The sequence below is a fragment of the Lissotriton helveticus genome, chromosome 1_1 (genome assembly GCF_964261635.1).
Source record: "Lissotriton helveticus chromosome 1_1, aLisHel1.1, whole genome shotgun sequence".
NCBI classification, from domain to species: Eukaryota; Metazoa; Chordata; class Amphibia; order Caudata; family Salamandridae; genus Lissotriton; species Lissotriton helveticus.
Window position 1 is genome coordinate 894,383,064 of NC_136057.1, and position 15,009 is coordinate 894,398,072.

Below are 15,009 nucleotides of genomic sequence, written 5' to 3' on the forward strand. Positions count from 1 at the left end.
CACCTCATCGACCCCTGCATGTCGACGTGGTCCGAAGGTCTTTGCTGCGAGGTTCCCCGCTTCCCGACGGCTACAAGGACTGCTGCCCTGGCTATCACCCTGATTTGGACCCTTGAAGTTTGGTAGAGCAAAACACTAAGACGAGTCTTCTGGTGACGTCATCGATATCTCAGTTAAGTATAAGTGGAGCGTCTCCCAGTCCTTAGTTGGTCTTGATCTTGGGTATCCTTTGGGATAATTGTTGGTACTTGCAAGCACCAAAACCGAAGGACTCGTGTATTCACGAGAAATATCGTAATCGATAATCCTTTGAAGTTTGGAACTAGACTAGAGAGCAAAGATGCCTAGTCTTAGACTTGGAAATTTGTTTTGCCTTGGTTATAATAATAGGGACTCCCGATTGGAGGACTCATGTCCGGTTCCTCCGGTTGGAACTCCAACCTACAAGTTATATGTCAAACACGGAGTAGGCCCCATCACATACAATGAAGTGTGGATCAAATATACAAGGAAAGATGGTGTTTTAAAATGGCCCCAATATGGTAGCTTTGATACCGAAACCTTAGATAACCTTGAAGTTAAACTGTTCAAAAAGAAAGCCCGGCCGGCGATGTTTGACTCTTTTCGCCTATGGCGTAAGGAGGCCAAACAAAAGGAAATCAAATTAGCTACGAAAAATAAGAGAGAAGGAGGACTTTCAGTAATGCAAGCTGGTATGCAGTTTAAAGACAATGAAGAAGAGCAGATGAGTGAGCAGTTGCACAGGCAACGTAAAATGGCAATAGATAAATGTTATCCAGTTTTGCCGTCTCTTCAGCAAGAGGCAGCAAAAGAGCGTGAAAAAGATCCATTGATGTCACATTTGTTAAGTTCGCCACCCCCCTATGCGCAAAATGCCACGGCACCCCCGCAACCTTTAGTTGTGCAACCTGTACCTCCTATTCCTCCGCAGCACTCACCAGCTGTTCTCCAGCTGGCTCCTGTCCCTATGGTGCAGCCTCCTCAAGGCCCAGCAATCACACCTGTTTCACCTGTGCTTTCCACAATTTTGCCTACTGTACTTTCTACTTCTCCTAATGCTCCCTCAACGATTTTGCCTAGTGCTCCTTCTATTTCTCCTGATGCCTCCTCTGATATTGTCTCTGCCCCTGCCTTATCTCACCCCGTTTTTCTACCCGTTCTTCCCTCAGTTTCACGTTCCATTCGGCAGAAAATGGCCAGCACTGTCACTAACCTTTTCTCACCTCTTTTCGGGTCGCCTACTACGACCCCTAAAATGGAACGAAGACAGTTGCGAAGTCGACTGCCTGACTATCAAGAGAGAGACTCATTGAATCGTTTAGCACGGAAATGGGTCATAGACACCGTAAAGTATGATGTAGAGTCTGTCATGGAAGTCTTCCATCAATGGGAAGCACCGACGCAGAGATATGTTTTCGAACAGATGTGCGTTTTCCTTTGCGAGGATTTGGAAGACAATGATCTGGAATGCAACCCGCAAGAATTGTGTCGTGTACGGTTTAAGTTTGGAGAGGGCATGATTGTAGGTCCCGATGTAGAGCAAGCGGTTGAAATATTGTTATCATATCGGAGTAAGGGGAGCAGTTCTGGGTCACAATCTGAGCCTAGTGCATCTAGTAGGAAAAAGGCGCGACAATACCCCATGAGAGAAGTCCCCCCACAATGGAGAGAGGGCGACACAACTGTTAACCCACCTATTCTGCCACACTTTCAGCGTGTATGGGTACATGTCCCATGGAAGCGAGCTGAAGTTTTAGCACTTAAACAGACATTACCTGATCCGCGTAAAAATCCTGCAGGGTATTACAAAGAATTGTCACAGACTGCTGGATCATGCATAATGAATTTAGCCGATATCGATATGTTATTTGGGAATGTTGTTCCACAGCCTTTATGGGGTAAAATTCGTCATACAGATCATGATCAGGAATTAGGTGACTCATGGGCTAATATTGCCGCTGCAGACGCCCGACAAGTTGGTGGTGCTAAGCCTGAGCCTTTGATAGCAGAACTCCCTGGTAGAATAGTTGATTACATGAAAACGATAATGCCTGCAATACGCGTGAATTGGGATAAGTTGTCTGCATGTAAGCAGAAGAAAGACGAAACAGTCTCAGATTTCTTCACCAGGTTTGAAGAAACATTTGTCGACCACAGCGGTCAAGATATGACCACAGTAGGTGGTCAGAGATTGTTTGTCGATAAATTTGTGCACAATCTGCTTCCAGAATTGTGTAAAAAGTTAAAGGATTCAGAAAGTTCTTGGGCAGTCTCATCTTCAGCGCAGATATTAGCTACTGCACAATATTACGAAAATAGAGACAAGGACGAGAAAGGTAGAGTAGAAAAGAAAACTAAAGAGCTGAAAACGAAGGTTTTGCTACAGCAAGCATATCCGCCACGTGGTGGTGGTAATCAAAATAATAATGGTCAGAATAACTATCAGAATAATTTTCAGCACCCTCAACAGTATCAGAGGAACTCGCAAAGAGTCGAGTATACTCAGCCACGTGTCCCTGTAGGCCCCAACCAGTGTTCGTATTGCAAGGAAGAAGGTAATTTCAAGTATAGTTGTCCTATTTTGTTACAGCTTGCCAATGGTGCTTCTGGTGTAAGAGGTTGTGGTGTTCAGCAAGCGCCTAGAGGTAGAGGACGTGGAAACGTCCCCCAGAACACACGTCCCCTTCCACCACAAAATTCTATGAATAGGTTCGATCAGCAGAACAACGCATCTGACAGGACAGCTCAATACTACGTTGATGATTACTATACAGAAAATGAGTATTTGGAGGGTAATGATTGCTAGGACAGCCAAAGACAAAGAGAGGGAGTTGTTTCAGTTCCAGTAGATCAGAGTGGACCCTACGTTGAGGTGATTACATCAGGTGTGCCAGAGCCTTTTCTGTTGGATACTGGTGCTACAAAGAGTTCTATTATGCACTCCAAACTCCCTGGCGCACCTTTGTCTGGCGAAATTAACGTTTCTGTAGGTTTTTCTGGCGCCCCAGTTAGGAATCCGATTTCTGACCCTTTGTCTCTTTCTGTTGGTCCTTGCGAATTCGAAGCACCCCTCATTTTGACAACAGGTTGTGGTGAAAACTTGGTAGGATTGGATTTGTTAAAAAGATTGTATGCGACTTTGTACTGTTCTCCTTCAGGAGTACAACTTACTTTAGGCAAGAAAGTGGTTTCTCCCATGTATTTGTCGAGGGATAAACTTCCAGCAGAATTGTCGTTTCTTCCAGACATTCTTTGGGCCGCTGGTCCTAATGATGTAGGCCTTTTAGAAATTCCACCATATGTTGTAACATTGAAAGCCAAAGTTAAAATGCCACGAATTCCCTGATACAAAATCTCGAGTGAAGGTGAAAAAGCTTTGCTAGCGATCGTTTACGAATTGATTGAAAAGGATGTGATTGAAGAAACACGAGGCAACGTTTGCAATAGTCCAGTTCTGCCTGTTTTAAAACGAACTGACCCTTCTCAGCCACCTGTGTACAGATTCGTGATTGATCTTAGAGAGGTGAATAAAATAGTTGTGCCACAATTCCCAGTTGTCCCCGACATTACCACATTATTGACTGTGATTCCAGCTTCTGCCTCTTGGTTTTCGGTGATTGATCTGAAAAATGCTTTCTTCAGCATCCCGATTGCTGAGGAGAGCAGGGATATTTTTTCCTTCAGTTTAGGAGGTCGCAGCTTCCGCTTTAAACGCGGTCCTCAGGGCTACTGTGAAAGTCCATCAATATATAGTCAAGCTCTAAAAACACAGCTTGATACGATTGTTTTACCTGAAGGTGCTACTCTTGTACAGTACGTGGATGATTTGCTCATTGCTGCAGACACTGAGGAAATTTGTAAAAAGGCAACGCTGTCATTATTGCGTCATCTGTGTGAACTTCATCACAAGGTGTCACTTTCCAAACTGCAATATTGCCGACAAGAAGTGACCTACTTAGGTCACCTCTTATCGAAGGAGGGAAGGAAACTGACCCCAGAAAGAATTCAGGCAATAGCGAAATTGAATGTGCCAAGAACACAGAGAGAAGTGCGTGCTTTCTTGGGCATTACATCGTACTGTAGACAGTGGATTCCAAATTTTTCGTTATTAGCCAAACCCTTGGTGGTATTAACGTGCAAAAATACACCCAATCCCATTCCTTGGTCTGAAGAGTGTCAGAAAAGTGTTCTCGAATTGCGCACAGCATTGTGTTCGGCTCCTGCGTTAGGTACCCCCGATTACAGTAAGCCTTTCACATTATATGTCCACGAGAAAGGGGGCTGTGCATTGTCTGTGTTGACTCAGTTGTTTGGAGGTAGGCAGCGTCCATTTGCCTATTTTTTGTCGACTTTGGATCTGGTAGCAAAAGCATTGCCAAGTTGTTTAAGAGCCACAGCAGCAGCAGCTGTTTCTATTCGACAGTCTGCTGGTCTAGTAATGAATAATACACTAGTCGTGATGGTCCCACATGCAGTAGACACGTTGTTAAATAGAACCAAGACACAAAACTTAACTAGTGCTCGACTGTCCAGTTACGAATTGACATTACTAGCGAGTCATGTGCACATAAAAAGGTGCAGTACCTTAAACTTAGCTACGTTGTTGCCAATTGCAGAGGAATCAGATGTTTCAGAACAGCACGATTGTTTTCTCAGAACAGAGGAAGAGACGATAGGGAGAGTAGATCTATCCGATACTCCTCTTGCTAAATGTGATGGTACATTATGGGTGGATGGTTCATGCTTTAAGCTCCCGAGTGGTGACACGACTGCAGCATATGCTGTCACGACTTTGCATACCGTTGTTGAAGCTGCACGTGTCCCACATAATTCGGCTCAAGCAGCAGAATTAATTGCACTACAAGAGCATGTGTGCTGTCTAAAGGGATGAAAGTGACTATCTACACTGATAGTCAGTATGCATTTGGAGTGGCTCACAGTTTTGGGCGATTGTGGAGAGAACGTGGGTTCCTGACGTCGCATGGAGCTAAGATTCAGCATGGTCAGTTGGTGAGCTTCTTGAATCACTGACCTTGCCCCTGAAAATGGCGATTGTGAAATATAGTGCTCACAAGAAGGTGACTGATGATGTTGGTCGTGGAAATGCATTTGCTGATGAGATCGCGAAAGAAACGGCAAAGAATGTAATGAGCCGAATGTATGTTGCAGGTCCTACAAGATGGACTGGTGATGTTGGAATATGTGAAGACACAATAGAGAGTGTGAAGTCCATCCAAGCGGAGGCCACAGAGAAAGAATTGAGCACGTGGAGAGAAAGTACGGGTAGAATGGATGCAAATGGTTGTTGGATTGAATTATCAGAGCATCAGAGATGGTTGTTACCCGATGCATATGTGCTTGCAGTGGTTACAATGGCTCATGGAATGGCTCATATCAGCGTGAAAGGGATTTGCGAGTTGTTGGCCCCAGTATGGAAGAATTTAGGGATTCCCAAGTGTGCAGAGAATGTTGTCAAGAATTGCATGGTATGTCTGAAACACAATCCTGGTAGGGGAACCCCAACTCCAGCTGGTCATTTTGCACCTCCTACGTATCCGTTCGAGGTTTTGCAGCTAGATTTTATTCACATGGAGAGGTGCAACAATTTAAAATACGTACTCGTCGTTGTTTGTGCCTTCTCAAGATGGGTAGAAGCCTATCCCCTAAAAGACAATACTGCCTTGTCCACAGCAAAAGCTCTTGTGAAAGAGTACCTCCCCAGGTTTGGAATGCCTAGAATGGTCTGGTTTGATAATGGAAGCGAATTTGTGGGTCGTGTGATGAAGAGAGTGTGTGAAGGGCTAGGTATCCGGCAGAAGTTCCACGCTGCAAATCACCCCCAATCAGCTGGATTAGTAGAATGTTACAATGGCACTTTAAAACTTAAACTGGCCAAAATCCAAGCGAGCACAGGTCTTAAATGGCCTGACGCTCTACCCTTAGCACTCCTGTCCACTAGAATGACTGTGCATTCACGAGTGAAACTTAGTCCATATGAGATAGTTTTTGGCCGGCCAGCCAACATATGGGGAGTGCCTAGACCCACTAAGTTCAGCGAGCTTGAACACCCTATTTTGCTCGATTATCTGTATGAATTGACGGCTAAATTGCGTGTTTTGCATCAACAGGTTCACAGCACCCTGCCTCCGGTCTCTGAGACTCCGGGTCACGCCATTGACCCCGGTTCCTGGGTTCTTGTCCGCAACTTTCAAAGAACGAAGAACGACCAGCCCAGGTGGACCGGGCCTCACCTCGTCCTTCTTTCTACAAGAACAGCCGTTCGGGTGGAGGGGAAGACCAACTGGGTCCACGGGATCCATTGTAAGAAGATCCCTTTCCCTCTTCCTCCTGACCAGCGGGTCCAGAAGGGTGCCGCTGACCCAGAACCTAAAACAGTGCCACACGCCGCCCCCTTTAATGATTTGTATATAAAAAGAACTGACTCTGAGCGAGAAAGTGAAAACATTTTGCACAAGGCTGTGCCGCCACCCAATCGATTGAACACTACAGAGCCTGACCTTTTGTTCCAGGATCAGACAATACCTGGAAAACAACGATATAATTTGAGACCGAGGAAAACGAACTAATAAAACACTTTCTTTTTGCAATTTGAGACCAAGATCCATGGACTAATAAAAAGATATTTCTTTCTCCTCCCAAATACTATTTTTGAAAGTGCAGCTCTCCCATCTAAAAAACTTGCTTATTTTTGATTTTCGAACCGCCATCCGGGTTCCGCTGCTAGGGCCGCGGTTGATTAAAGTCTTTGGGGTACAGCTGACGACGTTAGGTCGGTAGTTCTAGTTGGTCCAAGGGAGTTGCCCTAGACTGACAGAAGCATCCCTTAGCAGAGGCAACCTCCCACCGCGGGCAGCACTTTAGAGAGGATGGAGTTTTCCGATGTGGAAAGACCTGCCAAACGGACGAATTTTAAGCACAAATTGTGCAACGTGATGACAAGGAAAAGTTTTATAATATTGGGTATTTCTATGTTATTCAGAATAATGATATTTTTGATAAGTTATGTCTTATTTTTTTTTCGTGTAACATTTGCACCCACTGCATCACCCATACCTCCTCCTACTGTTTCCTCTCTTTCTTTCCACCCTCTGCCTGACCACGAATCAAATAGGAGATTGGAGTTCATCAATAACTCCTTTGTTCAGTTGTTACACCAACATCAACTTGTAATGAACAAAACTAACTGTTGGGTGTGCGGTCTTATGCCTCACACCACGGATAACGGTATCCCTTATCTGGTCCTGCCATTTAGTCACAATGGTTCTGTATGGGCATATAGGACAATGTTCATATATGCACACGAAATCTACCCCCTGCGTTCTGTAACAGACAATCCTAGAAAAAGTGCTCTAGTCAAGGGTATAGTAGACATGATTAAGGAAGGTATTTCTTATGAGACTATCCCGAGAGAAGAGACGCTATTATACATAGGATGGAACATGACTGGATATGGAGCTACTCTGAGTGAGAAACAGCAAGCCAAGAGATCTTCCCCGATCTGGATTGTACCCCATCAGGGTCATCTGTGTCTGCAAGGTAATGGCACGAATCCCAGGGCTCAGTTAGGGAAGAGTGTCTGTACTGAAACGTATGTTTTTGGATCTCAGACTTCCCCCGCGTTTTTAGCAGCTAAGGGTACCTATTTCATCTGCCACGATAGAGCCTATACATGGTTGCCCCCTGACTTTTCGGGCTCATGTTTTGTTTCCTTTCTGTTGCCTCCCACCTACACAGCAGCGGCAGACTACCACAGGACAAGGATAGTTAGAGGTGTTTTGAGTGAAGAAGACACTGCAGGTCAAGAATTTGGGGACTTTGCAAAGAGTTTTCTGCCGTTCTGGGGATCCATGGCTAACAGCAGGAACATTAGGCAATTAACAAGGGTAGTTGAGTCCACTGTGATTGAAACTGCTGGTGCCCTTAGTAACTTGACTGCTGAGCTCCAGTCGGATCGACTTATGACCCTTCAGAACAGGGTCGCTCTAGATGTCATACTTGCAGACCGAGGTGGGGTATGCAGATTGATCCAATCGAGTTGTTGCGTTTTCATCCCAGATAACGCTCCAACAGTGTACCAGGCCATCTCCAAACTACATAAGATTTCCGAATCTATTCATGTGGATAAAGGAGATTGGTCGTTAATGGGATGGTTCTGGGAACTGATATCCGCCTGGGGATGGAAAATTCTGATGGTCATTGGGATGGTCTTAGCCATTCTTTTCCTGTTCTGTCTGTGCATACAGTGTGCTCCTGCAATATGTGGCCTCTGTGTTACATCATGTGTAAGAGATGAACTAAGTACTAGAATGATGTTACAGCAACATCTCAATGACTTTAGGAATATAGATCTGGACTCAGATTAACATGAGGATAGATTAATTGCCTATGTAAGGGCAAAAGGAGGGTTTGTGGTTCTGAAGATTCTGGATTCCTGTAATCGTTCTGGACTCGAGAATTAAAACTTCGTCGAAACATGACGAATTTGGTATCAAAAGACCGAGAATGACGAGCATACCATGTACAAATATTTTCAGCATATTCGGGTGACGATTTCACCTCGAAATCGTCATTTACGTCCTGAACCCTTGGCCTCCATTTATGTGTTGCCCTTTACATAGGCCTTAATCCAGCTGAATTCAATTCCACAAGGACACATACTCCTTAATCGACTTTTCTATGACCTGTGCAAGTTGGAACCATTGCCCCAGGCCGAACTTGTTAGGTCAGTTCCCCTCCCAGTGGCCGAACAAGATAGCATCAGGGCTCAACAGGCCATAAAACCATTTCAGCGCGCACACCTGCCGTATCTTACTCCCATCTGTCTCTACTCTTTTTGCTTCACTTACTTTATGGTGGGGAGGTGCCTGTTTTATTGGGGGTCCAACGATATCTGATGAAATGTTGGGCCTTGCCGGGTGATTTGTTGTGGGCAGCACGACGTGAAATATGTACATGTCATCATGACTCTGCTTTTCCTTTGTAACCAAAACCTGTAAATGATATATTGCAAATTCGAAGAATGTTTGCCTGAAGCCGAATATTCTGTATAAAGAGAGAAGCCTGACTTTGTAAATTCGAGCAGTCTCCTGAGAATATACTTCCCCATGTGTTGTACTTCTAGGACACTTGTTACCTTGGTTGCAGCCAATAAATCGATCTTTGACTTCACCTAGAAGACTCTGATTTTCTGTGGTCTGGATCAGGAAGAACCCGAGGTCTCTGGGTGTACCCTGACACCGCTGGGTTACCGGTTCTGTGCCGGTTCTTAAAAACCCAGTACCTCAGCGCTACCATCTAATTTACATCAGCAATTTAATAAATAATAATAAACAGGCGGGTCAATCTAGCGCTACGAACTCTAATAAATAATTATGCAGGCTAAAGCAGTTGTGGGTGCAAGGCGAGATAGGCACTCAGCAGTCTGGCGGTAAGCGCTACGATACCAGGCGAGGCAGGGAGCAGCGTGTGGAGCGACCTCTTCTGCTGGGAGCAGGACGGTCACCAGGAGAGAACAGTATGTATAGGAATAGAAGGCAAAACTAATTTAGGGACTTTCGTAGACGAATGTTTCGCAATAGGGTAGTTTTAAATTTGTTAAAAAATATTAAGAAAGGTAAACAGAGAGCTGCTTTTTACAAGAAAAAGAAAAATGTAGAGAAGATTGTTGATCAGGCTTTTGAAGTTAAGAAAAAATTATTTATTTTAGTAATCAATAGAATTAGGATACTTAACAAGGCAATTGATGTTTTCAAATCAAACAGTAGATGCAAAAGAATAATTAATCGGACTAATTTTTGTAAAGTTCTTGCTGGAGAATGGATGCGTAGTTCAAGTTGTGAGCCATTTTTTAATGAGGAGAGTTACTTCCAGAAGAATGTTTTGGTGCATGCAGTTGACACCAGTGGTCGAGCATATGAGGTGAAAGACGGTTGTCCGATTGAAAAAGAGAAACTTGTGTCTAGAGATGCAGAGGAGGTGTTAGCTGATGAAGTTTTAGGGAGACGTACTAAGGGTCCTGTGTACACTTGGAAGTGTAGTAGTATTTGTAGTGTGCGACAGGATTCAATTGATTTGCTTCGTAATTTCTTACGGACATATAGTAAGAAAAGTCTAAAACAGAAAATGAAGATGTTGCAAGACTTAGATCTTTGCAGAGTGAGAGAAAACACAGGTTTGCATGGGCATTCACTGGCTTGTCTTTCTAGAAAAGTATGTCAGAGTGTTTTTCATCATTTTAGGATGTTAGCAGTGCATCATACTAAAATGAGGAAATTAGTGAGAATGTTGTATTATGCAAAAAGTCCAGCACTTAAGCTTAAACAGTTAAACAGTGCTCTTTTGCATGGAACTGAATTAGATGTGTAGAACATTTGTGAAGAAATTGAGTTAAGTTACTTTCGTGAAAAAGAGGACAGTGTAGAAATTGACACAGTAATAGAAGGTAATGTGGAAGACAATGTACAGATTTCAAGTACAGAAAAGTTTGACCAGGAAATTTCCAAGTTTAAGGTGAAATCAAGTGAAAGGCCAAATTTTAGTTGTGTGTGTTGTCGACGAACTCAATATAAGCATCAGACTAGATTAGTTGATTTATATGTAAAAAGCGAAAAGGTAAATAATAATGAGTGGAAGGATTTTGCAACTTATTTATTGGTAGAAAATTGTTTTGATTTGGGTTCCGATCAACGTATTTGTAAATATTGTTATAATAAATTCAATGAAAACAGAATGCCTGCTAGAGCTGTTCATAATAATCTGGAGTTGGTAGACATTCCTTCTGAATTTATGGATTTAAATACCTATGAGTCTATTCTGATTCAATGTGTGCATCCTTTTCAGGCTATTGTCCGCATGGAGCCTAAGATAGGGAAATTGCCTCCTTCAGATTTACAGAGAGGATTAAAGGGAAGAGTTGTTTATTTGCCTCTAGATTGCAAGAAAAATATTGATACAATTGGTGTAGAAAAAGTGGAAGAGGAACCTCTGGGTATTCTAGTTAATGGGGTTCCGACAAAGAGTAAGAAAATCTGGCAAGATTTAGTGGATCTTAGGAAAGTTAAAAAGGCAACGTTGTATTTGGTCAAAAACAATGAGTACTACAAACATGTATGTGTTGGAGCAGAGGAAACAGTTGCAGAAGAAGACAGTGATTGTTCAGCCGGCCAAATTGAAAAAGTTGATGTGTCTAGAAGTGAAGAAATATATGAACATTATACTGTTCATCCTTTGCATTCCAAAGAAGTAATGGGGAATGCAATTGACTTGTTTTAAATGAAAGCAGCAAAAGGAAGTCCCATTAGTGTATGGGAAGAAAGTTTGGAAGCTCGTTGTTTTCCACAGTTATTTCCAACAGGTCAAGGTGGACGATATGACGATCGACCACTTCAAATTCCTGCATCTGAATACCGGACTTTAAGATTATATGCTGAAGATCCAAGATTTCGTCAATGCATTCCGTATTTGTTTCATCTACTGTATGAAAGTGACTTGTCTGGGCTTTCTTATGCAGTGAACCACATACTGAAAAGTGGACCACATCTGCAAAATGTTTCGGCGATTGACTTTATGGAGAAAGTCAATCTGCAAGACAGTATTTTGGAATCTCAGCTAATCAATCTCATGGCATGTCAACGTGGTACAAACGAGTATTGGTTCCGTCGACATGGGGAATTGAAATGTATGCTAAGAAACTTAGGAACTCCTACATGGTTCCTCACTCTTAGCTGTGCTGAGTATGCATGGGACGACTTACTTTAATTTCTACAAGAGGCAAACGCAAACATACAAAATATAGAATTCAAAACACCTGGAGAACTGTGTTCTTTGGATCAAGTGAATGTATGCAGATATTTCAATCATGGATTTGAAGCTATGATGTCTTTTATTACCAACAAAAAAAAATCCTCCCCTTGGAGAGGTTTTGGATTTCTTTTGGAGAAAGGAGTATCAAGCGAGAGGTGCTCCTCACATACATATGTTGTTGTGGATTAAAGATGCACCCAAATTTGGAACAGATTCGGATGAGACAGTGATGAGCTTCATTGAAGAGTATTCAACATGTGCTGTTCCGAAAACTACCGAAGAAAACAGTTTAAGGCGACAAGTTTTACGCTTTCAATCCCATCGTTGTGGAAAGTACTGTCGTCGAAAATTCAGAAACAAGGACAAGTTCTACGCAAAATGTCGTTTTGGGTTTCCACGACCAGTGATTTCTAAAGGAAGAGTAAATAATTTGATGTCTTCTCTGCGACATACTGTGACGAGGAAATCACCAAAAAATACATACAATTTAAAAAGAAACGAAGAGTCCAAGTACATCAACGACTACAACCCAGTGATTTTTTCCATGTGGAATGCTAACATGGATATTCAGTTCGTTGCTGACAACTCTATTGCTGTGGCTCGATATGTGACGTCTTACATCACAAAAAAAGAAAAGACAGAACTGAAGGAAATGTGGGGGGACATTTCACATGAAAAGAATATAAGTAAAAAATTATACAGTTTCAGTCTGAAGATGTTGTCGCATCAAGAAATTGGAGCATATGAATGTTCTGATCGGTTATCATCAGCAAGTCTCTATGCCAAATCTCGAACAATCATTTGGGCGAGTCTAGGTCTTGCTGCAACACGAAACCGAGTTTTGAAATCTGTACAAGAAATTGAGTATTTGGCGGCGAAAGAACCAAACAGTACAGATATTTTGAAGACAAACATGTTGGATACATACTATCCAAATAGAAGTAGTCATCTTGAGAACAGTTGTTTGTATGATGTTCTGAAAAACTATATTTATAAGAGGAACATCAGAGAAGATATCAATAATGGACTATATGCTGTCATTGGGTGTGAAGGATGTCTAGTGAAGCAGAGAAAAGGCCATTTGATTAATCATCGAAAATTGAGTTGCGAAAATCCAGAGAAAAGGGAATTTTACTATTTAGCTCTTTTGCGACTCTTTAAGCCATGGCGTATAGAAGAGGAACTACTTGGAGATTTTCTCTGTTACGAAGATTCTTTTAATGCAACCAAGGATACCATAGAATGTCCTGTTTTTCCAAATTATCTGCAAATGTTGAACGAAGAAATAGAGCAAGAATCCACAATTGCTGTAGAGATTGCTAGAGACAGTTCTCAAGACAGTCAGAGTTCTACTTCATTGAGTCAGGATCCACTAGGAGGACCAATTATCCAAAATAAAGCTGCCACTGCCATGGATGAGATGGAAAGAGCTATGGAACAAGCTCAAGAGGATGTAGTTAACTTAGAAGATTTGGTAAAACAACTAAACCTTGAGCAGAAACAGATATATGACTAAGTCACAGAACAGGTTGAACATGGATTCAGTCATGAGAAAAAGAGTGCTCATGTACATCATTTAAGCCTGTCCGACTGTACGTGAGTGGAGAAGCGGGAACTGGGAAAAGTTTTCTGATTAAAGCAATTGCAACTTATCTGCAGAAAAGGACTGAATCACCGCTGTCTTGTGTTGTTACCGCTCCAACTGGGCTTGCAGCACATAACATTAAAGGGATTACTTTACATTGTTTACTGATGCTACCAGTTGAGCATGATAATAAATTGCAATACCACAAGCTATCTGGAGATGCTTGTTCTGAACTTTCCAGAGTCCTGAAGAAAATGAAACTTCTTATCATTGATGAAGTAAGCATGGTCTCAAATCTAATGCTTGCTTTTGTGCATTTGAGAATGCAAAAAATCCTTAGAACAGAGTATGATGTGTTATTTGGAGGGAAACACATTATTGTTTTTGGAGATCAACTGCAGTTGACTCCAGTGTTTAAAATGCTCACGCATGAAGATACCAGGAAGTGCCTAGGAAGCATTGGAAACGTTAATATGTGGTTAAATTTCAAATATGCAGAACTACTTCAAAATATGCGACAGGCAAAGGATGAAGATTATAAAAATATTCTACAAGATGTAAGAATCGAAAAGTAAGTGAGCATGGGAAAGAAGCATTACATGCACGATTAATTTCAAATTTGTATCCAAATGAAAACATTCTTCCAGAGAATATTTTTAAGAAAATTACTGAGAACAAATCTGGGATATGTTTGATGCCAACTCTGCAAGAATGTTCCATCTTCAACAACAAAATGTTAAAGTTAGAAAATGAAGAGATCGTGAAACTGGAAGCTAGAGATAAAATAGAGCATATGGGAGCAACAATTATTTTGTTAGAAAATTTGAAATCAAAATTGGATTCATTAGAGAAGAGTATATCTAAAACTGCTGGTTTTGAAAAGACTCTGAATGTGTGTTTAAATTGTCGTATCATTTTGAGAAGGAATTTAAATGTTGATAGAGGTCTGGTAAATGGATCAATGGGTCATGTTGTTGAATTTCTGAATTACAGAAATAGAGATGGAATTGAATTTTTAAAAATTAAATTTGATGGCATTGAGGAAGTGCAACAAATCAGTCGTTGTTCTTCTAGATTTTTGCTTGTAAAAGACTTATATGTTCGCCGAAAACAGTTTCCTGTTTGTTTGGCATATGCGGTGACAATTCATAAATCTCAAGGTTTAAGTGTAGATAGTGCTTTGGTGAACATTGGAAGTTCTGTGTTTAAAGAGGGTATGGCATATGTGGCATTATCACGAGTCAGAACTTTATCAGGATTGTACTTGGTTGAGTGTGATGAGACAAAGATTTGTGCAGATCTAGATTATGTTAAAGAATACAATAGGTTAAGGAGAGAATATGCTCCACATTTGCCTCAATATCCTCTGTTTGAAAAACGTGTGGTAGGCCGAAAAATGAGAATAATTGCAGTGAGGTAGTAGCAAAAAGACAAAAAGTAGATGAAACTGTAATTGTAAGCAGAAAGAGAAAGGATTCTGTTGAAGATGTTGTTGGATTGCAGTTTGAAAACAGTTCTGGTGTCAACTGCTATGCTAATGTAGTGGTTAATGTTGTTTTTTTTCTTCAAAATTTACAAGA